General features: G+C 37.1%; 1 pseudogene; it reads right to left on the bottom strand.

The window, feature by feature from the left end:
• Window positions 1-23,539, bottom strand: part of LOC109488922 — a 70,663-nt pseudogene extending 47,124 nt beyond the window's left edge.
• Between the last annotated feature and the right edge of the window lie 999 nt (window positions 23,540-24,538).

Here is a 24,538-nt window from a genome sequence, read left to right as displayed (position 1 = left end):
GTGCACTGGGTGTTATATGCAACTAATGAAGCATCAAACTTTACATCGGAATCTGGGGATGTACTGTATGGTGATTAACACAATATAATAAAATAAAATTAAAAAAAAAAGTATATGGCTGAAAGGAACCTTAGGAAATCATTTTCTAGCTCAAATTTTTCATATTGCAGGGAAGAAAATGAAGAAAATATAGTCTAACCTTTGTAACGTTCTTGGAAAGCAGTAACTCAGCCTGTGCTTCAACACCTCTAGTGAAGAGGCAGCTTACTGAATTTTTGGACAGGCTAATTGCCGCAGACTTCTTCCTGTGTTGGGACCAAAGACTCCTTATTAAATCTACTCATTGCTATTAGAAATACCTGGTGGTAAATGGATCAATTCCTCTCTTTGTTTATTTAAATATAACTACTGTGAGCTCTTAGCACCCGCTTTTTAAACAGTTACGTATAATACTCTTCATTCTGGCAACTCATTTCCGTGTTTACTAGTTTTGAGATTCCAGTCAGCTTGGTTGCTCTCCTCTAGGTGAATTCTGGGTTAATGATGTTCCTTTTAGGGGTGCCTGGGTGGCTCAGTCATTAAGCATCTGCCTTCAGCTCAGGGCGTGATCCCAGGGTTCTGGGATCGAGCCCCGCATTGGGTTCCCTGCTCCCCTGAGAGCCTACTTCTTCCTCTCCCACTCCCCCTGCCTGTGTTCCCTTTACTGCTGGCTGTCTCTCTGTCAAAAAATAAATAAAATCTTAAAAAAAAAAGATAACCCTTTTACTGGTGGCATTGTTAAACACATTACTTCTGATCTGGTTCTGACAGGAAATAGAACTATGAAGTTCTTTCTATGAACACAATCTTTTTCTTAATACATCTTTATGCTTTGTTAACATTTTTTGTTAACTCATATTGAGCTTAGAGTCAGTAAGACTTCTGACTCTTTTTTTGCGTGTGCTAAGATTGTACAATTGTTTTTCACTATTGGATTTTATCTTATTGTATTCTGCTCATTATTCTAGCCAAGTAGTGATTTTGAATCTTAACCCTATCATTCAATAGCCAGCATATTCCCTATAAGTTCCTGCTCTGAGCCTTTGCAAACTTGATGAGCATAACATACATAATCTCATACAAATTATTGATGAAAATATTAAATGTGACAGTACCGAGATTCATGTCTGTTTTGCTTACCATTGCATTTCTGACATCTAGTACAGTGCAGTATTATTGAATATTTAATAAATATTCAAAAATTATAATCTTATTAAATATTTAATAAACACTTTGAATAAATGAATAAATACTTAATAGCAGAGTTCTTCCAGTAGGTTAATTATAGTCAACTAATCAGCACTTTTAAAACACTGTCATTTTACCAGGTATAATTAATAGCTAATATCCTCTGTATATCTTGCAAAGATAGCATGATATATTTTCTCAGATACACTAATTTAACCAAAATAATCTTTTTGTAGTAGATAGTTCAAGAAACACTGGCTCCAAGAGATAAGCAAAAGAGGAAGGGGTGAAGGATCGTAAGTGTTTGGGACAGACTCCCTTTTAAACACTTGTAAGAGATCCGATACACATTATCTTATTAATGACTCCAAGAAAACCTAATAAATAAATCAGTTTAATTTTGTTAAAGTCAGAACCTCTCAGACTTATTTAACATGGAATATTTTTTTTGTTTTGTAATAGCTATCAACAACTGGTCAAACTTGTGTATCATGGAATAGGGTTTGGAAGATGCTAATACACAACTTCTCTCAATTAAAATGAGATGAAATTTGTCTGGAACGGTTTGCTCTTCCTAAGCCCATGTTGACTCTTAACAGTTACCCAGTTGCTCATGTGCCAACAAACTGTCTCAAACAAACAGAGTAAGATATTTAAGAATTTGGCTGCAGTTGACATCAAGCTCCTGTGGTTGGGGTCAGAGATCCCCAAGCAGGGTTGTTAATTCCTGGGGTATGGCTTGGGGGCATCCACTTCTCTTTCCTTGTTGAAAGTTGAGATGTCACACTTTCCCTGTCATCCAGAATTATTCCTGTTTTCTACAGTTCCTCAGAGACCTCCAATAATGGCTGGCAGAGACGCGAACACATTTAGAACAAAGCTCTCTGTTCTTCCCATTTATCTTGGTCTTCAATTTTCTCATCCCAATATTTGCTCTAGCCTGTCCAATCAATCCTCCCCCTTGACATAGAAGATAAAAGCAAAATAAAAATTGAGTAGCCCTGCTTTCTCTTTGTCATCTGTCAATATAATTACATTGATCCCAAGAATCATATCTATGCCTTCCAAAAACTAAAACAGCCTCTTTGTTTTCTATTACATATTTTGCAAGTTTCAGTACAGTCTTGGGATTTAGCCTTCTTGAATTAGTATTCACTCTTTTCAAATATTCCCCTGTGTCCATTCCTCCCTCATTTTATATATGTACACAGATGCAATGATATTTGAAATGAAATTTTATATTGAAATTATGAAAGAAGCATTACAATAGTTTATGTTCCTTATTAGCACTACCAGAGGGCATTTATTAAGAATTTGTTTGCTCATTCATCTATCATTATAGCATCATGTTCTATATCCTCTATAGGAAGAATGGGAGAAAAAAACTGGAAAAAGAAATAATGGCCAATGTAAAGCAGAGGAATAATAAGTTGCTTTAAAATCACTTTTATTGGCATCCAAATAAATACATAGCGAAATTGCTTATATGCTGTTTTTCATCTATCAAATGCACCCCCATATTACCTTCAGTTAAGGTCAGAAGTTGTTAACATGTACTACAAGAACTTTTGAGTTCTGTCCCCTGCTTCCTATATGTTCTGTTCACTCCCTATTTCATTCTGTCTCCACCCAATGTCCTTCACATACTTTCACTAGGTGCCTGAATAATTCTTTCTTGATTTCAAGTGTCAACTTAGACATCATTTCCTATGTGACAACCACCTGGTCACCAAAGCTGGGTGCCTTTCTCTCATCTTCTCACTGCAGGGAGTCCTTCTCTATTTCCATCATTAATAGTCTGTTTATCTGCCTTTCTCCCTCGCTCGGACTTTCAGACCTGTGTTTCATTCATTGTTGTATGCCCAGCACCCAGGACAGCACCTGGTACTGCCTTCAAAAAACAGATTTTGAATGAATGAAAGAAGAAAAGCTGGCACTTCTTTCTATATCTTCATCTTCCTGGTAAAATATGGCTTTGGGTATATCAGCATCTTGGAGCCAGGAAATCTGTGGAAGAAAAAGCTTTCTTTAAGCATCCTCAGCAAAAATGCAAACGGATGTTCTCAGCTCTCTGGCTGCAGATAATATGAGAGACAGGAAGTATATTGTATGTGTTTTTTTCAGTTCCCAGCTGGAGCTGGCAATGTAAGACTTTCAGAAAATAATTTTGCTATTTGTAAACTGAAAGAATGTGATATGGAAGTAAATGAGGAGGAATAAATATGGAACTACACAATGTGGTTTTTACACTCACTTTCGGGGAGATAACTACACTGTAAAAAAGGGTGATGATACAAATGGGATAAAACTATTAATTTTTTTTCTCCTCACAGGATAATTCAAATCCAGAATTATTCCATACATTTAACTGTGAAATCTGCTCTCCACAGCTTTTTGAATTTTTTTAATTTAGTTTATGTGAGTTTTCCTTCTTTCTTATTCATGAACTCATATGGGGTAGTTATCCTTCATAAGTGAACAGTGACTTGATTTAACCACCAGAAATAAACAACTCAGAAATAGTTTGGAATAAAAATGCACAGTACTTTCCAAAATGTACATACTTAGTATTAGCACTTACATGAAAATTTTGAGAATTATTATTCATAAAATATGAATCTACACCCCGTTTAGGTTACCACAAATCTAAGGACCTGAGTATTTTTGAGGTTCATCTTAAGCCTGATCCACCTTAAGGTCTAATAATAACTAGGAAGTAATTCATTTCACTTAGGTCTTCAGCAGTGAAACAAGCCTCCCCATGCAGAAACTCCCATTGCCACCTACAACTCAGGAATCATGAGCTCAGGGTCTCTAGGACTTGGGCCCTGGGCCATCTATCTGGGGTGGGCCCAAGCTCCTAGCCCAGAGATTGGTATACAAAAGGAGCTCAGTAAATGTTTATTGATTAGGAGAATGAAGTCTATAATTGTTCAGTGTTTGTGCATCACAGTGGATTCTTGCTGAATTATTAGGGTTTCTTGCATCTCATGTTCTGCTTGACCCCACCCCAGGAGCTGACACGGATTATGTTTCCAATCAGTAGTTATTTCCCAGGCTCTTCCTCAGCCTCTGGTGTCTCTTGGGGGTCCTGTTCCCCTCCTGTGACTACTGGGTTTACTGTGCTTAGAGAGATCATTCTCCCTGGGAATTAAGACAGAGAATTCTAGAAGGTTCTCTGGGAATGTCTCAAAAACTAAATTATCCTTTCAGGTGCCCATCTTCTCTCACTAATGGTTTTCTCTGCACTCACCTTTCTAGTTTAGTTCCTCTTTTATGTCTTTGACGGAGGTGCTGCTTTCTCTTCAAAAGCAAAGGGGGTATGTGCTTCTCTTACCCTTTCCCTTTGACTTAGAATGTTCTCTTGGCTTTGTTGCCTCCCTTATACATGGCATCTCAGTGCCTTTAGTGCCCCCTCCCTCTTAATTCCTTCTTTCTCAGGCTCTGTAGCTTTCCTTCTGCTTCATCTCCACCCACAGCTGCATCCCCCACATTCTTCAATCTCTCTTCTCACCGTCACTCAACCCCTTTTAAAGTCATCATCCTCCAGTTGCCAGAACCTTTCACTAAAACGTACTGAATTTGTGTTGGAGGCCTTTTAATGCATCTTTGATAGTTTTAAAATATAGTATACATTTGCCTTTGAAAATCAACATCCATATATTTCATCTACTTGCAAAAAATACTTTGCAAATCCCTGCTTATGTTTGATCACATATAGTTGAAGTGGCTATTCTAATCTAAGTTAACTCCTCTGAATGCATCATCATTGTTTTGGAAAGGTGGGATTTTATTATATTTTCTTTAAAAAAGGACACACTAAGAGGAATCTCTTTGAAGTGGATAATCCAGCTTTTTTTTTTTAATAGTTCTACAGGTTATGGAACAGTATCTGCTGAGTCCCAATGCAATTGTTTGAGATTTAATTAATATTCTAAATAGAGTCTGGAATGTTTTATGGGTGGGTTGAAGAGAAGAGACCATTGAAATCTTGGTTGGTACAAGGATTTATGGGTGTATAAGACACAGGGAGTTTATTACTGCCACTATATCTGAGGTGGATGCTTTCGGAAGCAGGATTTCTGGCCAAAAGCTACATCACATACCCTGGCAAATATGCTTCCTTATTTTGTCCCTTGATTCTTCAGTCCAAATGAATCTAAATTAATTGCATTTTTATTGATTTTATTCGTTTGGCTTAGGAGGGTCATCAGAAGGGGATCATTTTTATTTTTATCTTCATTTTGAGATGGGTCTCAAGGCCACTTGTAAAATGAAAGGCACCAGACTAGTGGCATTCTAGATCTCATTCTGAAGTCTTGAGTAGTAAATAGGGATTTAGAGGAAAGTGGCAGCCAGGGAAGAGGTGTGCTCACACTGCTGCTGTCTCTGTGAGGACAGCCACACATTGACAGCGGCCTGCTTTATCTTCTGATCTGTCTCTCCTCCTAAAATTATGTGTGAAGACATTTAATATCTCAAACTGCTCGAGCTTATCCAAACTTTCTTGGATTTTCTCCATTTTCTTTCTCTTATTTTATTGAAACCCAGTTGGAAAAAGGTAATAAAAAGTGATAGCAAGTGAAGATTTTAAAACATGGGAGAGAGAGAGAGAGAATGTTAATGAATATTAAACAAAGTATTACTGTTGAAAGTGGGTAAAATAAGAGGAAAAGAGTGGAGAGTGCCTGGAGCATTTCAAGGAAGATGTGGTAAAGATTAGGCTGGTGAATGACTGGAGAGAAAACAAAGATTCTGGACTAGTAAGTGGGAGACCAGAGAGGCCAAAGAAAACTCACCTTGCTGCTCTAAAGGGACGAAGTGATGAAAACAAAAGGGTGTTTGCTTAGTTAGGCTAAGGAGAACCTGCTTATAGAAGAGAGAGAGAGGGAGAGAGGGAGAGAGGGAGAGAGAGACAGAGAAAAGGAGAAAGAAAGAATGGGATTAGGATGTTAATACACAGAAGAAAATGCTTTGGAAACAACAGTATTTTTTTCTCTTCATTTTAAAGTATAACCCGAGTAGGAATTGACACTTCCAGTAAAGGTAGAAGGTAGGGAGCATTAAGAAAGCCAGCAAAGATGTTTAAAATAGTGTCATCTAACTCTGTGATCATCTAGTTAGCATCTCAATTGTTAGGGAGTCCACCTTGGGTTGGCACCCCACACGTAGATTCTGAGATGAGGATTTGTGTGAATATTGGGAAGTGTTCCTGGGGAAGACTAATAGGGGGTTTGGGAAGTGGGACCCAGATGAGAGGGAGGCTGAGCAAGAGTGTGGTAGCAAGCAAAACTCCATAGAGGGTGACCCCTCGGCGGCCTCTGGAGCTAGCATTGGTCACATTTCAGAGTGATCCGATCAGGGACAAGGGAGCTGAAGTATTTATACTTCTATACCCTGGTTCTCGACCCAGGATGATTCGTCCCCCAGGGAACACTTGGCAATGTCTGGAGCCGTATTTGATTGTCACATTGGGAGTAGTGTGATACTGGTACCCAGTGGGTAGAGGCTAGGGAATCTGCTAAGCATCCTATAATGTACAGGACAGCTCCCCCCAAATAAATACCTGGCCCCAAATATCAATAGTGCTAAGGCTGAGAAACCCTGGTCTATACCGGTCAAGGCTACCACCAGGATGGACACTTAGGGTCCCACAAAGTCTTTTTGATAGTTTGAGGGCAGCAGGTGCTGTTGGGAGTGAAAACCCACCCAGAGTCCTGGGGCATAAAAATGGCAAAGGAGTCATAAGGAACATGGGCAGAGCACTGACAGGATATGTTACAGAATCCTGGAGATTCATTGACATCTTCCCTTAAAACAATATGTCCGTTTTTTTCCAATCTTACAAACTTCTGTCTTCCAACAGTCATCTGATCTATTTTGTTCTGTAACCGGGAATCCAAAACACAGAAGAATATCACTGGGTTGGATACACAAGTTGAGATACTTCCCTCTGTGCCAAGGCAAAATGTTTTTTGACATTTCCTTTCTGGCTTAAATAACGAGCCACATTTTCACTCATCTTTTGCTCCGAGGCCAGGCTAATATCTCCTGAAAGTATTCTAAATTGATACTCAGTAGCTTTCTAAGGTCATTTAAATTCCTAATGAAAAGTCACTCAAGGCCATAGTACAAAATAAATACATTGTTATTGATCATGCAATAAGGTATTAGGCTAATTTAATAAGGCTTCTCCCTGAGATGTACTTAATTCACCGCTCTAGTCATTTCTCGGAGATCAGAGATCCTGCTGTTTTCTCATGGCCTAGAAATGGTCATCCCTGATTTGCCCTCCTCCACGTTGCCACCTGGATATTCCAGGATGCCTCGTCCCTGTTAAACTTCTTTTCCCTGTCGGCAAAGTACAGTGACAGAATAAGGATTCATTACTTTTGAAGTGACCCTTTCCACAATATCCTATTTTTATCTCCTTAATCAGCAAAGTAGTGCTCTGAGGACTGGCAGGTTCACTGCCTCGAGGCACATTTATTACTGAGACACAAGCTGAATAATTGTGTATTTACCAACTTCAATTTAACCTCACAACTTAGCTGTCTCTGGTGACAAGGTGAGAAGTAAGACCAAGGTGCTCCCCTCTCTGTAGCTCATCAATAACTATTTTCTCTCAGTCACAAGTATTTTCATTGTCACCTTTGCGTGCATGAGTTGCCGGGCTTTTGCACGTCTTTTGGGTTTTTTTTTTGATTTTTTTTTTATTATATTATGTTAGTCACCATACAGTACATCCCCAGTTTCTGATGTAAAGTTCGATGATTCATTAGTTGCATATAACACCGAGTGCACCATGCAATACATGCCCTCCTTACTACCCATCACCGGTCTATCCCATTCCCCCACCCCCCTCCCCTCTGAGGCCCTCAGTTTGTTTCTCATAGTCCATAGTCTCATATGCTTCATTCCCCCTTCTGATTACCCCCCCTTTCTTTATCCCTTTCTTCCCCTACCGATCTTCCTAGTTCTTATGTTCCATAGATGAGAGAAATCATATGATAGTTGTCTTTCTCTGCTTGACTTATTTCACTTAGCATTATCTCCTCCAGTTGCATGTCGTTTTTATCTTCAGTAGAAAAAAAGGATCTGCTGCCTTGGTCAAAGCTTTAGTGAAGACTTCCTTAACCAGAAAGTAGGGCTGAGGAAGGTAGCCTTCCCTTTCTTCCTCCCAGGAAAATGCATGTCAGTGTGTAAGGGAGGAAGGAATTTACTTAGTATTTTTTTTAGAGAAAAAATGGCCGACAGTATGCCCCAGGTCAATATTTCGTTTGTTTCACATGAAAAATATATTGAAAATTGTAGTAAAAGTATGGTATTAAAAAACATGTATGCTCTTTGCCCTAGCAGCAACTAAAGAAATAATGGAAAATGTGCAGAGACGTAACTGTAGGTGGATTTATTCCAGCATTACTTTGAATTGAAAATAATAAAGGAAAATAAATGGAATGTTCTTGAATATATGATCATGGTGAATTCATACAGTGAAAATTAAATGTACATGTTAAATTGATAAGGTAAGTCCATGACTACTGACATGGAGAGGTGTCCATGATATATTGTTAAGTAAAAAAAAAGAGAGTTCAAAAAAATTGCCTGTATGGATATTTTTCAATTGTGTAAAAGAAGTTTTTATTTGCATTAAAAATATGGATGGCTATTTACCAAACTGTTAGCAGAGTTTTTTTGTTTTTTGTTTTCTTCTGAGAGGCAGGATTACATTGGTACGCAATCAGGGACAATTCTCTCTGTGTGGAAATGTCCAGAGACCTGTTGTCACAACTGAGGGTGGTGCTGCGGGCTTCTAGTGGGTAGAACCCAGGGATGTTGTTGAACATTCTGCCATACACAGGATGGTCCTCGTTGTGCCAATGATGCCAAGGTTTAGAGATCCAGGATTAGAGTGATTGATAATTTCTATTTTTATGCTCTTGGGGGTTGTAGTTTTGGGTAACGATCTTGCTTTCCTTTTATTTTAAATGAAATTAATAATTTTCCATTTAAGAAAAATATTCCTGATACAATATAGCTCATTTCTTTGTAAATTTCAAGTATAACACATTGACTTATGTAACCTTTTTTTTTCTTTAAGATTTTATTTATTTATTTGAGAGAGAGAGAGAGAATGAGCAGGGGGGAAGGGGCAGAGGGAGAAAGAGCAAGAGGGAGAAGCAGACTCCCCGCTGAGCAGAAAGCCTGATGCGGGGCTCAATCCCAGGACCCAGAGGTCATGACCTGAGCTGAAGGCAGTCGCTTAATGGACTGAGCCACCCAGGTGCCCGTTATGTAACCTTTCTTGGGATAACTCTTAGGTTATTGTGAATTGTGGATATTGGCAGCAATAATAAAAATATGTGTCCTAAAACTATATCTTTGGGGGAAGTAAGTGGAGATGAAAGAATTAAAGAGAAATTAATTGAACTATGGGTAAATGCCTTAATTCTTTTTTAAAGTATTATTTCATGCAGCACATTTATAATCTCCTTTTCCACCTGCGGGCTGTCTTCCTTGCTTATAGTTGCTGTATGTTCAGAAGATGCATATCGATTTAAAGAACAGACAAAGATCTGCATAGAAGAGTGTTTATTGCTACACTATTTATAATAAAAAAATTAGAAAAACCTAACTGTGTGTCAAAAGGGGAATGTTTAAGTAGATTTTGATATGTTTATGTAATGGATTACTAGGCAATCTTTAAGAAAGAGATGGACCTATGTGTCCTGACATAGAATGAGGTTCACGATGTACTGTGAAAGGAAAAGAGTAAGCTGCAAACTGGTATGCCCAGCATGACCCTCTGTTGTAAATACATACACATACAAATGCAAGGTATATAGCTGCGTGTGTATGTGCGTGTGACTTGTCTGTTACAAACACAGAGAAAAATTCAGGAAGAATACACATTAAACTTGTAAAAGGGGTCACTAAGACCATCGAGTTAAAGGGGGAAACTATGGGTGTAAGTATGGTGATTTTACTTTATTGTATTTTGATACATGCATCCGTCCCTAAACCAGTGGTGCATAGAAAAGCAATTGGAATTGTTATTTGGACAATATTTGCTGGTAAAAAAATCAGGAGTCGAATATGTAAATTAACTATGTAAATGAGTTTTCATTGAAACTTAAATGTTTACAAGTTATTAAAACATATTAGGAGGATGGATATAGGGATTTAATAAACATACTGAATTGCATAATCCTTTCCTTTACATGTAGGCACAACTAGGCACTCCTCTCCCTGTAGCTATTCTCTCTGAACTGCAAGTATTTTCATTGTTGAGAATGCTGTTGTCGAGGCTCTATTTTTTAGAGGAGACACCGGGTGTGCTTAGCATGCTGAAGCAATCACAATAGCTAGTGCTTACCCAGTGTTCACTATGGGCTGGGTAGCCACTGTTGCAACAACTCCATTAAGTGAGTTCTATTTTATTCCCATTGTACAGCTGAGCAAACTGAGACACAAGGAGGTTAAGTAACTGGCCAAACAAGCAAGGAGGAGACCCAGGATTTAAATCTAAGCAGCCTGGTGTAAGTTTATGAATCATCATGGTTGCAAAGTCCAGATTATCTAAAGCAAAACTAATGTGACACTTGTCACAAAATGTGGTAACTAAACCTGGTGCTGTGATGTCACAGAAACCAGACCGGAACATCATCGCAAACTCTCCTGCTTCAAGCAACACCAGACCACCAGCATAAAAGCTCCCTTTCTAAACTCAAAAAGTGAAAGTACAGCATATGAACCTTACAAATACTGTCACCTACTCATTCCCGCTGTAGGCTTGTTTTAGGAAAACCTTTCATTCTTCGGTTTGACCTGGTTGAGGCATAGTCTTTAGCAGCACAGAGGTAATCATGATTTAGAAAGACTGGAGTAGAGCCTCCCAGCATGAGGAGTTGAACCAGGAGAGCTCTGTCATCACCCCAATCAATATTCCTCCTTGTCAGCAGCAACCCCAGACTGGTAGAGACGTTTTTTCCTCTGAATTCAGCTCAGCATCAAAGTCCTAAATGATGCATAGAATTCTGCGGCCAGCCCTCTAGGCTTAAATGTTATAATCAGAGGCAGAGCAGGCGCCTTCACCTCACAGAGTGTGGAGAGGAGCCACAGGCTAAGGGTCTGACTTTTTCTTTTTTAGAAGGGCAGCACAAACATGCCTCTGAAAAGGCTTTCACAGTCCCCCACTGTGAAAAGAATTTCTGTGACTCTGAAGCTTCTGGGGGCAGACTATACAAAATACATTTTTTTCCCCTCCACACTTCTGTTCTTCTAGGCTTGCCAGGAAGACTTAATAAAAGTCCATAGGCGGTCCTAGGAACTGAATTGAAAAGAGGAGCTTAAAGATGGTTTATTGCTTGTTGAGTATGGAATGGTCCTCAGCTTTCAAGAATACCATGTTAAGGTTTGTTTCCTACTTCCACAAATGTTGGCATTTCTGCATTTCATCTTATATTTCAAGGAATATAATTAATGGGATTTGGTGAAAGCAAAGAGTAAGATGGTTAATTAGACAAAAAAAATTAGGCATACCATTCTGCAGTACTGTTTGTTAACTTGGTGCTTGCCAATTTGGTGACTGATTGTGCTCTTCCTAGAATTCCTGTGTTGAAGTCCTAAGCCCCACTGTGATAATATTTAGAGATGAGGCCTTTGGGAAATAATTAGGTTCAGAGGAGGTCATGGGGGATTAGTGCCCTTATAGGAAGAGACACCAGAGAGCTCTCTCTCTTCTTTTTCTCTCTTTTTCACTCTCTTTGCATGCACTCAGGAAAGGCCATGTGAGGATAGAGTGAGAAGGCAGCTGTCTGTAACCCAAGGAAGGAGCCCTTATCGTAACTTGACTCTGCTGGCACCTTGATATTGGACTTCCAGTCTCCAGAACTGTGAGAAATAAATGGCAACCTGAGCTGACAAAGATAGTGTTTTGATCACTCACTCATATCTCTGCCTATTGAATGAATTTTTAACCAACACTCTCCTGATTTTGCTAAGAAAGTTTTATTTTCTGCTTCAATACACTTATTTGAAAACCAACCTTGTAGTGGTAGTGTCAGTATGACTATAAGTTTGTGGCCCAGTGTGAGAGGGTTTTAAATAGACAGTCATTATGACAATTATTCCTGACCTTGGCTCGCATTGTGTGTATACTCTCCACTCACAAATGAACTTGTCCTTTACTGCACATTACCTTAAATGTCTTATTACACCTTAGTTTTTTGTTTCAGTTTGTGTGTTTATATATTTTGACCTATGTGGCCATAGCAGTTTGCCTTTGATTGTCTAGAAAACTGGAAATCGTAATTGTCTTTAATCAAAACCTAGCAACACTGAAAAGTTGTTCTACAAAGAAACATTATAACCCTAAATAATTTTGTTATTAGAGAATTAAAAGTAAAGGAAGTTTGTAGTCATAGGGTGAGGAAAAAAAAAAGAAAAAGAACTAGAGAGGAGAAAAAAGATGAAATAGAAAACAAAAGCAATGAAAAAAGCAAAACAAAAAAGAAGAAGGAGTAAGAAATTCAAATACCTGATGCTTTAAAGTGATCAACAAAATTGATAAACTTTTTGAGAATTATTAAGAATAAAAGAATGCAAGGGGGAATATACAATGCCATGAACAAGAGAGGTGACATGAATATGGACACAGGTGCATTTAAAGTGTTATAAGAGAATACTACATTCAACTCTATGACAATAAATTTGAAAATCTAGACACTTCCTAGCGAAATATAAATCACAAAAATTGATTCAATAGAAGTAGCACACTTGACTTGTCTGATAAATCTAGAAGATGTTGAAAACTGAGTAAAGATCCAGCATAGAAAAAAACTATCAGGGAGTTCCAGCTGAATTATATCTCTCCTTAAAGAATGGTTGATACTTCAGTTACTTAACTTATTCCAAGTTGTAGAAAAGGTTGATAAGCCCAGTGAAATATATAAAGCCAGAATAAACTTAAATATCAAAATCTGAGAGAGAGAAGATGAGAGATGGTTATAGACTAATCTCTTGTAGAAACCTAGAAGGGAAGCTCCCAAGTAAAATGTGAATAAATAGAATTTTGCATGGTTAATTTCCAGAATGCAAGAATGGCTCGATATCAGAAAAATATAATATGTAATATATTGATAAATGAAAAAAAATCCTATGATATAAGTAGATACTGACAGCCATTTGATAAAATTACACACCAATTCTTTTTTTTTCTTTTAATGTTTTTTTATTATACTATGTTAGTCACCATACAGTACATCCCTGGTTTTTGATGTAAAGTTGGATGATTCATTAGTTGCATATAACACCCAGGGCACCATGCAATACGTGCCCTCCTTATTACCCATCACCAGCCTATCCTATTCCCCCATCCCCCGCCCCTCTGAAGCCCTCAGTTTGTTTCTCAGAGTTCATTGTCTCTCATGCTTCATTCCCCTTTCTGATTACTCCCCCCTTTCTTTATCCCTTTCTTCTCCTACAGATCTTCCTAGTTCTTATGTTCCATAGATGAGAGAAACCATATGATAATTGTTTTTCTCTGCATGACTTATTTCACTTAGCATTATCTCCTCCAGTGCCGTCCATGTTGCAGCAAATGTTGAGACATCGTCTTTTTGATAGCTGAGTAATATTCCATTGTATATAAAAACAGTGAGTAAAATAAGATTCTTTTGATACTACCTATAATAAAGACTACTTTTAAAAAGTAACGATTATTCTAAACATTAAAACTTCTTAGATTAAAATTAACAACCTGAGATACTGGCTATCACCCTTACACAATACAATCCTGGAGAGTCTAGGTAATGCAATAAGAGAAGAATAATAAAATAACTGCTTTAAACTCTAAAAATAGAACATTAAATATTAAAAAAACATTAAAAACTTACTCTTTTTGTTAATATAAATATATGCCCAGAAGATCTAAGGAATTCTAGTAAAAATGACATACTTGGATTAATAAGATAATTTTATAAGTTGACTTGCTATAAGATAAATTTAGAAAATTACTAGTTTTTCTCTACACTAAAAATTAAAATCTAGAAAGGGAAATGGCAAAATATTTCATTTACAATAGTAACAAAAACAATAAAATTTCAGGAAATAAATTCAACAAATAAGGACCCATATTAAATAGACCATAAAGAAATCATGGAAGGATATAGATCAAGGTCTGAACAAATTGAAAGATGTGTCTTGTACATGGTTGGGAAATTTAATATCATACATTCCAATTCTCACTAAATTGACATATTCACTTATGGAACTCCACTAAACATCATAGCAGATTTTCTGTGAGGTATGAGAGTTGTATATAAAATTATTTAAAATTTTATGTGGAAGAATAAATTAATGAGAATAGATAAGTAAATTTAAAAAATAAAAAAATAGAATAGACTAATAAGAAGGAGTAGTATTAATAGCTCTTAGAATATACTACAAATCACTGTAATAAGCAGAATATGAGCATAGGAATAGACAAAAAGATCTGTGGAACAGAACAAAATACATATACAGATATAACTATATATGAAAATACAATATATATTTAATATCTTAAAAACGTAATATTTAATAGATGATGCTAGCTCAACTAGTATCCTTCTGAAAGAAAATTGAGTTGAATTCTTTCTTGTGCCATATATAAAAATAAATTCCTAATGGATTAAAGAAATAAATGCAAAACATAAAATAGTTAAAGTCCTTTAAGAAAATCTAAGGAATGCAGAATTCCCCCTCAGAATGTCTAATTCAGTTAACAACTTAGCCATAATGGCTCTTCAAATGATATGCCATTTTCTGGATAGCTTTCTCACCCAAAAAATACCAAATAAATGGACTAAAAGAAGTGATACTTTAATATTATGGTTTCAGGCAAAGACATACCAATTACTAAAAACAGTAGTTTTCAGTCAGAGAGAGAATTGTATATAATAAATTTGAATTGTGTGTCTTGTTTGGGTAGGTCCAAAATATTTTGCTTTGTATACATCTATTAAGGGAGAGGGATGAGGAGGTAATACCTTCTACATATTTTCAATCTGTCATGCACATATACTATTTCTAAATTTCGAAATGTTATTTCCCTTTTATTTTTATCTAAAAACACTTTTCTGGACAATTTGAACATGAGGTAATCATGAACCTCCCAAAAGTTTTAAAAATTGGTGAAAACAATGAGAAAGAAAGAAGAAAAAAACAGAGTCCAAAACATAATACATTTTATGTGTGAACTGTACTTGCTTTCCAATTGTTGTTTATTACTTATGCATACTTGCTTTCATTGTTTAATTAGCACATTTTTCTATCTATGAAAATTATTTGGGTATCTCCTGAGTCATGATGAAATGCATCATAATTTTTCTTCTTAAAATTAGTGGAAAATTTTTTTTATTGTGGTAGAAAACACACAATGTGAAATCTACCCTCTTAATAAAGTTTTAAGTGTGTAGTACAATATTAACTATATGCACATCGTTGTTCAGCACACCTCTAGAACTTTTTCATTTTGCTTGACTGAAACTCTATACTCTTTGAACAATACTGCCAATTCCTCCTGCTTCCAGCTCCTGACAACCTCCATTCTACTCTCTGCTTCTATGAGTTGAAATATTTTTAATTTAACAGCGCTTTAACTCGTGGCAGGATTTTAAAACAAATTTAAGTTTGTAAAGTAAGAAACAGGCTTATACGTACAAGTAGGAGAGAAGGTAAGGTAGAACAATGTTCTTACTATTAATTGTAAACTCAGAAGCTAGAAGAGAAAAGTGGGACATATTTACTAATTTAAAGTTTATATTTAGAAAAGATACCATACCCACGGACAAAGGATTGACTTTATGACAATATTTGCAACATAGATGACGAAGAGCTATCATCTATAATATATAAAGAACTCTTACAAGTTTACAAATGAAAGGACTAGCCATACAGCAACAACAAATGGGCAGAAATAAGAATATACTATTTCTGGAGAAGCCGATTCAAATGGTCAACAAACATATGTAAATACACTTAAATTTGCCAGCAGAGAGGAAGATACAAATTAGAGTAAACATGAGCTATCCATTGAACCTATTCCAATGACAAAAGTTGAGAAAGTGAAACCCAGTGCTGGTGAGCATTTGGAGAGAAGATTCTCTCCTATATTGTTGAAACTGTGAATCATGATATCTTCTAGGAAAATAATTCTTAAAAAGACAATGCATCATTTTTTCAACTTTCACTCTTGGAATCTAACCCACATAAATAAAAGCACCAGTATGAAAGGGTTTGTGTCCAATGCTTATATTAACTCATTGTGTATTCAGCAAAAGTTAAAAACCAAGGAAGCGACTATCAATATGGAAACTTGAATTTTCACACCTTCACTATGAATGTTACTGAGCCTGTGTTGCATTTAAGCTATATTAGTTGACCTGAAGAAATTTCCACATTCGTTGTGGAATGAAAAAACCATGATGCAAAAGAATGTGCGTGATGCAATCTTATTTTTGTTTGTAAAGCCATAACCTTTATGTTTGTGCACCAATGTGTATGCATGAATATATATGTAGGTATATGTGCATTTATACATGTTTGTATATGATTAAGTGTACATGGAGAAAAATACAGGTGGACATATTCTAAGTTTTTAACGTAGGTTAATTCAGAACAGGGCTGAGTGGGATGTAATTTGCAATGAAAGAAGGGAAAGAGATGGGAAAGGAGAGGAAGCAAAAAGGAAAAATATAGATTGCGATTTTAAAAAGTGCCTGTGTCATCCAGCAAGGATGCTTCCCACTGTAGTTAGCAGATAGCACTGACTTAACTGGCTTATACAATGAGTATATGTGTTCTTTCCTATAACAAGAAGTGTTGAAGTAGGGTAGAGCCAGTTTGATTAATTCCAGGGATAAATTATGTTATCAAGGAAACAGATATGTTTTGTCTTTCTAATCTGTCATCCCCAGGATGTTTGCTATGTTCTTGTCTACCTCTCCCCCAAACTCCAGGCATCACAGGTAGTCACAATCACGTCCATGCTTTATGTTCTGTTGTTGTTGTTGTTTTTAAATTTTTTGTTATGTTATGTTAGTCGCCATACAGTGCATCATTAGTTTTTGATGTAGTGTTCCATGATTCATTTGTTTATTTTTAAAAATGAAGAAACGTATCCCAGAGGCCTGCCCCAACATCAATGACCAGTAGGGGCTGTGGAATGTCCAGTACTGGTTATACTGACCAGATTGACCCTTAGGCTTGGGATGGGAACCTTGTTTCTGAAGGCTGGACACCTGAATAAAACTGTGTTTCTATTTGCAAGGAAGCAGAGAGAAAAGGCTATTAGGCAAGCAATAGTGCCTGCTACATACAACTTTATCCAATATGTATTGATAAAGAAATGTATGTGCTTGTATATTATATGAAGACATTCATGCAATTAAATTTCAAAAAGAAAGCATACATCCTCACTGAAAAAAAAATCATAGCAGCTGTTCAATGTGGAATTTTAGAAATGCAGTACAAGGGCCTCTTTCTGGAGCTTTCAAATTTCAACCCAAATGGAAGAAATTTGCTAGAGAACATGAAACTCCACCACCTTGAGAAATAACACTACAATGTTTTTGTGTCACTTAAGTATTTAAGAGGTTAACCTTTTGCTCCACCCTTAAGCAAGCCATTAATCTTCAAACAATACAGATAGGTTTTTTTTTCTTTGTTTCCCCCTTTTTAAATTTGTTTAAGGAAATCTTGGTAGTCTCACCCATCCCTATGCAGTGTGTAGGATTATGCTTTGTGAACCTATTGTGTTGACTTTTAAGATAAGAGCTCTTAAGGATTTTTAAACCATCAAGCAGTATCCATCAGAACAAATAAATGAAAGATTACTCTATTCTTTTCAGGCAGGATATATTCTGTGACCTATCTTTTCCGTGACCTACAAGGCTTTAGGAGAAGAGCTTCCAGAGTTTATTGGCAATGCCACTATTAGAAGGACTTCCCTCTCTCTTCCAAGCTCTTTGGGGGTCAGTCTTAAAGCGAGCATTAAGTGAATGGCTAATGGAATTAAGGGTATAATAATAGAAGGATATAGTGAGACAATTGTATTAACAAGAAATAAATCATGTTGACTGTAAGGTAAGTGTTTTTTAATTGATTGATGGGAAGGATGCTCCACAGGTTTTGTCGGGGACTAACAGCCATTTACCTCCCCATCTATAGTAAAAAGCCAAAATGCAGAAAAAAAGATAAGAAAATTATGCAGTGGGAAGATAAATTATTCAGAGAAGATGGCCATTTTTGTGCTGACATCACTAATGTGAAAAGGCATTAAATCTTTGACACTATTTCATTCCTTAGGAGCTGTGGGGCTAAAGCAACATTTTGTAGACATAAAAACTGAAATGTCTACTCCTAAAGCTTTCCTCTGTGCCATGAACAGCTTCCAAGGTGACTGGATACCTGAAGAAATAGCTCGTTCTGTGCTTTCCAAGTTGAGTAACAATCTCGCACTTTACAAGTTAGCCTCTTGTCTATATTATTACAACAACCTAGCTGTCAGTATTTTCCATCTAGTTGGCAGAGCTTACATGCCCTGATGTCAAGGATCTAGAGAGTCACATGGGGGACATTTTAAAGTACTATTGGATAGAGAAAAATTTTGCTGAATTTCATAACTCAACGCTTTTTATTTTACTCTCCCAGTTACCAAGTTCCCTCTTTGAGTTTAGCTCCTCTTATATCCTACATAATCCTCTTTCTCTGCAGCTATTCTTACTACTTAGTTACTAGGACAGCCCATGTCAGACCAGCGATACTCTAGAGACTTCTTCCCGTAAGTCAGATGCGAAGGAGAGTAGGTGGATTCAATCTATGTGTGGTCAGGGGCTATGCTTCTTGCTACAACTACTTTGAATCTTCCCCTGTTCCTTAATCATGATTTTTCTACTGCCTTTGGTTACTTTATTAACTAGGTTTATAAACTGTAATCCAGGAAACTTTCTTCATAATGTTAGAAACAACACATAATACATAACAACAAAGAAACCTGGCTTTTGTCAATAGCTCCAAATTTTGCCATTTCTGAATTTTTAGAGAGCTTTATCCATTGTAAATTATTTGGTCTTTTTTCCCACCTTCTTCTTCTTTTTCTGTTGTTGGAAGGGAGTAGAGCTGGTAATTACTGGATACCTGCTATGAGCCAGGCACCATATTAAGCCTTTCACATACATTATTTAAATTTATTCTCTACAATCGTTCTTTGTAGTAACTATTAACATCATTTCACCAATAAGGTAATCAAGGCTTAGAGGGATTAAATATTTTCTCCAAGCTCACATTGCTAATTAGTCATAAGGGATGGTATTGCTGTTGAGTGGAAGGTCTAAGAACCTCTTGAGATTCTTCCAAATGTAATTGTCATATGTTGGGTTCTCTGAAGTAGATGTTAAGGAGAAGTTTGAGGTGCAAAATATTTACTAGGGTGAAAGGAAAGGAGAGGAAGTAGGATGGGGCAGAGGAAGTAGTCAAATCCCAATGTTAGCCCAACAACACTTTGGACAACCCAATGAGGAACTTCTGAGCAAATATCCCATCTGAGCATTGTGCAATGGGCTGGAATGGGCAAGCCTTTATTCTCTCACCTTGCTCAGTCAGGCTGCTCCAGGAAGGACATGACCTCCTGCAAGGAGGCATGCAAAGCTCCAGGAAGGAACTGAGTAGGAGACAGCAAGTCCTTCCTGGAAAAAGGTTCTGAACAGCACATCTCTGTATCTATCATACAAATAACTTCATGGTTTCTGTATTGGACAGTACAAAATGGACTAGTAAATGGTTTCTTTTGTCATTGTTTTTGATTGTGTTATCCAATGGGATAGGGGATGTATGATGGGTGAATTTGGATAAAGAATGCAAGTTTAGCTTTGTTAATAAGATTGTACTCTACACGTGCCCTTACCTCATTTTCTCCTAAATGAGTTGGGTAGTTTTACCGATTTTGTGTCCAAAGACCAATGATGGTTCCAACTATCCTTCCTGATGTCTATTTCTTTCCATTGCAGAGATCAAGTTGACTGAATTTACCTTTGTTTGGCATCACTTACTCTTCCACATTTTTTGAATACTCAGTCTTCTTCCTTGCTGGCCCAGTTCTCTCTGTCTTATATATTTACTGATCTAAAAATTAGCCTATAGTTTTTGCTCGATTGCCTTTCATTCCCATTACACATTTTAGCCAAGAACATTAATTTTAAAATATCTAGTGTGCTCTCCCAACTTTTTATGTATAGTGGCCTATGTATAATATAAGCCTGTTTATCTAGTTCTTTTTGAACAAAATTTCATTTTGAATTCATCTTCAATGTACCTTCCTGTTTTTTTTTTTAAAGATTTTATTTATTTATTCGACAGAGATAGAGACAGCCAGCGAAAGAGGGAACACAAGCAGGGGGAGTGGGAGAGGAAGAAGCAGGCTCATAGCGGAAGAGCCTGATGTGGGGCTCGATCCCATAACGCCGGGATCACACCCTGAGCCGAAGGCAGACACTCAACCGCTGTGCCACCCAGGTGCCCCAATGTACCTTCCTGTTAATTTCCCTTCAGCCAGCCTTTTGACCAGGTTAACATGACAAGATCATCACAGTTCATCCTATTGATATCTTTTGTGAAATAAGGCAGGACTGATACTTCAAGTTGCAGGTTCTTCAAGGTTCACTACTTGCTCAATCTGAGATACTATTTATAATTACTTTCTAGAAATTTGATTGGTTACTGTAGCCCAATTTGAAAATAAATATAGGAAACCTCATTTAAAGTGGAGTGGGGAAGCCCTTATGGGGAGCTCTGACATACATACTACCGTTGCAGCCTGTATAACCCAGCAGGAAGAAGGAAGGTAATGTCGACAAGGGAGGGCACTTTTTACATAGAATTTATATCCTTTCTTTAAGAAAAGGAAGGAAGAGCCCACTCTGTCCTAGCAACAAGGCACTAACCACTGCTTGCAGCCAATGAGAAATTACCTTAACTTCAAACTCTTGTCCTTCTCCAATAAACTTGTTCAGAACAACCACCCATATTTTCTCCTAAAACCTGGTAAAAGCTGACCTTCCCTTTGTCTCTTTAGGCTTGCCTATGCTTTGCCATAGCTTGCTAGTCCTCAATTGCAGTTTCGCTGCTATTTCCAAATACACTCTTTTTTTTTTACTCAAATAAAATTGCTCTTTTGTTTAAAGTTAATATCATCAACCTGTTTTGTGGTTGGTATTCTTGTTTAAAGCATCCACCAAGTTTACATAAAGTTTGTTATTTCCTTGTCAGAGTTCTTTTAACACTAATAATCACAATGCCTGTCTCGCTAACTCAACATTCTTTCTTAAGAGAATGTACCTTCTCTCTTGTGTCTTCTTGGAATACACTTGTGGTGGGAAGATGGGCAACTTCCCTTCCCAGCTCCATCATAGTTAAATTCTGAATGAAATGGATGTAATCATCCTGATCCATTCCCAGGATAACAAATGACCTTTACGACTAATGTAGTACTATATGATTACTGTAGGATTCAGGTAAATAAGGAAAGAAATTAAAACTCTTGCACATAATAATGAGAGAACACTGATTCTAAAGGTAGAATAGACTTTTTGCTAGTGAGGAAAGGTTCATTTCTGTTTGGGTTTAGACCAGTGTTTTTCAACATTCATATTATTGACATTTTGGGCAAGATAATGTTTTATTAGGAAGCAGGGCTCTCCTGTACATTAGGATGTTTAGCATCATCTTTGGCCTCCACTACTGGATGCCAGCAGGAACCTCCCCTTGCCCCCTGCCAAGTGGGACAAGCACAAATGTCTCCAGACATTGTCAGTTGCCCCTGAGGAACAAGATTGCCCCAGATTAAAAACCACTGGCATGGACAATACTTCTCAGTGATGGTGGTTAGGGGAGAGGTAAAAAGGAAAGATTGTTGAGTGATTTGTTTAAAGAACTTGGGGAAGAGAAGGGAAGCCCAAGTCTGGAGTAAGGTGTGTTGTCCATAGAGAATTTTCCTTCTCTCATAAAGGTCTAAGTCTTAAGGTACCATCCAGCTGGAAATTCAAATGAAAGTTCAAGTGTACTAGAATTTTAATCTCTACTTTCCTACACTGTAATTATTTTCTGAAATTTTCTTAACATTTCAGTAAAGGTATTTGCGTTTCCCTGAACAGGTAGCACAAGGTCTTAGAAACAGTGAATGCAAATATGAGAAGGGATTCATGAGTTCCATTAGGGAGGGGGCCCCAATCCTAAACCAGTCAGCTATGGTCAAAGGGGGTTGCTCTTTGTATCATGAAAGTTTCTTTTGCAGCCACGTGGCTGAGGAGAAAGAGCAGCAGTTCCTGGAATGATTATAATATTACCTTAAATTTATTGGGTGCTTACTATACTCCAGGCAACATATAAATTATTTTACCTGTATCAGGTATATTTTAAGGAAGGTACTGTTTTTAATCCCTCAATATTACAGAAAGAAAACAAGCTCAGAAATAGTAGACATTTTGTCTTGTTACTTAGGCAAGATATGATAGAACTGAGATTTAAGGCAACCTGGCACTATGGCCGATGATCTAGGCTCCTCTCCAGAAGGTGGTGAAGTGGTGCTGGGCAGAACATCCCATTAGAGTCCATTACACACACAGACCCCTAGTCCTAGGTTATACTAGAAGTCCTGCATTATCTCAAATACAATGGTAAATTCCAAAGAGGTCTAATCATTGAATACTTTAAAAAAATTCATTATTAATTCATTATTAATGAAATTCATATTCATGTATTAGATATAATATTTTTGACTTAAAAAGCTAAATACAAGTATAGGTATTTGGTTATGTATAGTTATCTTGTGTAAAATAGCATCTTAATATTATAATGGTAACTTTGACATGCTAATAACAAAAAGGGAAGAGGAAAACCTGGAGAAAGGATGAAGACAGAAAAATTTTTGTTCCAATTGTTGGTCTTCAATGGGTTTCCCTCCGTTCTATTATCTTCCTTAGATGTTAAAAAAAATCACATAGGGGTGCCTGGGTGGCTCAGTTGGTTAAGCATCTGCCTTTGGCTCAGGTCATGGTCTAAGGGTCCTGGGATTGAGTCTCACATCTCCTCAGCAGGGAGTCTGCTTCTCCCCCTCCCCACTCTTGCTCTCTCTCTGTCTCTCTCTCTCAAATAAATAAATAAATAAAATAAAATAAAATAAAATAAAATAAAATAAAATAAAATCTTAAAAAAAAATCACAATACTTACCTTCCAAGAACAGGAGATGATCTCTGGCAACTGGCTTTCAGCCATGGTGTTTTAAGGTCCTCTACCAATTGGTACCTGCCATTTCTGATACTGTCATTATTTCCCACCAGGTAAAGTTCCTTGAGATATTACTTGCACCTTCTACATATGTTTCTAGTCTTAGAGCCAATTGACAGGCTGTTGATCGAATATAGAGCCATTTCTTCACTCTACCATTCTCCATATTCCATTGCCAACATCTGCCTTCAATTTGACCTTGGACTGTCGTCTACGAATCCTTGTTTTCTAGTGTCCCAAGGAAAGGTTAAGTCAACTCCTGAGAGTTGAGATGGTGATAGGGATTGAATTTTGGCAGTGGGAATGGAACTGGAGCCTTGGGAAATGTGAAAATGTTGTCAAACAGCAGAAGTCAAAAAAGCATTAAGGAGGAAACAAGAGAAGAATGAGATGAAGAACAGATTGGCCAGGGATCAAGTAAGAGACCAAAATGTGCTGTGAGCCCAGTAGTCATGGTTTCTGATTTTCACCATCATAATAAAAATAAGACAGGGCTGAGGAGTCAAGGATCACATTGATTTGAAGTTACTACAAACAGTTTGGAAATGGCTGATCCTGTTTATAAAGCTAGGTAAGGAAACAAAGGAAGCCATGAAGGAAATGGTGGACTGGGAGAAATGTGATGGTGTATGGCAAGATGAATTATAGAAAATCAGGATATTGAGGGCAGGAGGAGGGCATTCCAAGTATTAGATGTTGGAAATGGAACAAAATTATCCCCATGTCACATTGCTCCCTGAATAGTGGTAAGCCCTATTTTTTTTTCTTTTCTTTTCTTTTCTTTTTTTTTTACAAGAGGAGAAAGACTGATAGAAGTTATGATTTGGGTTGTTAGACCCATCTTCTAACATTCAGTGTTGTTCTTTCTTTTTCCTCAGAGGGTATGATGATAGAAATTATTTCTAATAGGTTAAATATTTGAGGTTCCACTCCTGGGCCCATCATCCATTTCCCTCTCATACACTGAAGCAATATACAATGGGATGA

This window comes from Ailuropoda melanoleuca, chromosome 11 (genome assembly GCF_002007445.2).
Source record: "Ailuropoda melanoleuca isolate Jingjing chromosome 11, ASM200744v2, whole genome shotgun sequence".
Taxonomy (NCBI): Eukaryota; Metazoa; Chordata; class Mammalia; order Carnivora; family Ursidae; genus Ailuropoda; species Ailuropoda melanoleuca.
Note: the sequence above shows the minus strand (reverse complement) of the source record. Positions and strands in the feature narration are given on the sequence as shown.